We start from the raw sequence: 798 nt of genomic DNA, 5'->3' as shown, positions 1-798 counted from the left end.
TCAGAAAAATCCTTCAGGTCCCACAAATTCTTTGGTTTTCCAGCATTTTTGTGTTTGAACCCTTTCCAACAATTACTGTATGATTTTGAGATCCATCTTTTCACACTGAGGACAAATGAGGGACTCATATGCAACCTTTACAGAAGTTTAAAACGCTCACTGATGCTCATGAAGGAAAAACGATGCATTAAGTGAAAGGGGTGAAAACTTTTGAACAGAATGGGTTTGAGCGGTCATCCAGCTGCGCTCGTGATTCACTATTCCCAATCCACGCACGAACGACCAAGTGAAACGTTAAGAATTGCAGTTATTCTAGAAACGAACATCTGAAAGGTCTTTATACGTAATAGATTTGCATACGCGCGTCTTACTGGTCGAATATCTACTCATGAATAATTTCACAACAATCTTTGGTTGGATTGGCGGAGGCGTGCAGCTGTAACACACGCAACTATTACAGAAGGTTCAAACGCTCACTGATGCTCCAGAATTGAGAGCCGTAATTTACCCTCATCTTCAAATTCAAAAGGTTTTCACCCCCTGGCTCTTAATGCATAATTTTTCCTTCTGGAGCATCAGTGAGCGTTTGAACCTTCTGTAATATTCTGCAATATACTTCTTCAAATACACAAAAATGCTGAAAAACCACAGAATTTGTGGGACCTGAAGGATTTTTCTGAAGAACAGCAGGCAGTTTAACTGTTCAGGACAAACAAGGGAATTATGAACAACTATCACTAAACAAAAAAAACACAGCTGTGGATCATTCAGGTAACAACACAGTATTAAGAATCAAGC

The sequence above is a fragment of the Sinocyclocheilus anshuiensis genome, unplaced genomic scaffold (genome assembly GCF_001515605.1).
Source record: "Sinocyclocheilus anshuiensis isolate Anshui unplaced genomic scaffold, SAMN03320099.WGS_v1.1 scaffold702, whole genome shotgun sequence".
Classification (NCBI taxonomy): Eukaryota; Metazoa; Chordata; class Actinopteri; order Cypriniformes; family Cyprinidae; genus Sinocyclocheilus; species Sinocyclocheilus anshuiensis.
The sequence above is the reverse complement of the archived record's forward strand: the minus strand, read 5'-3'. Positions refer to the sequence as shown.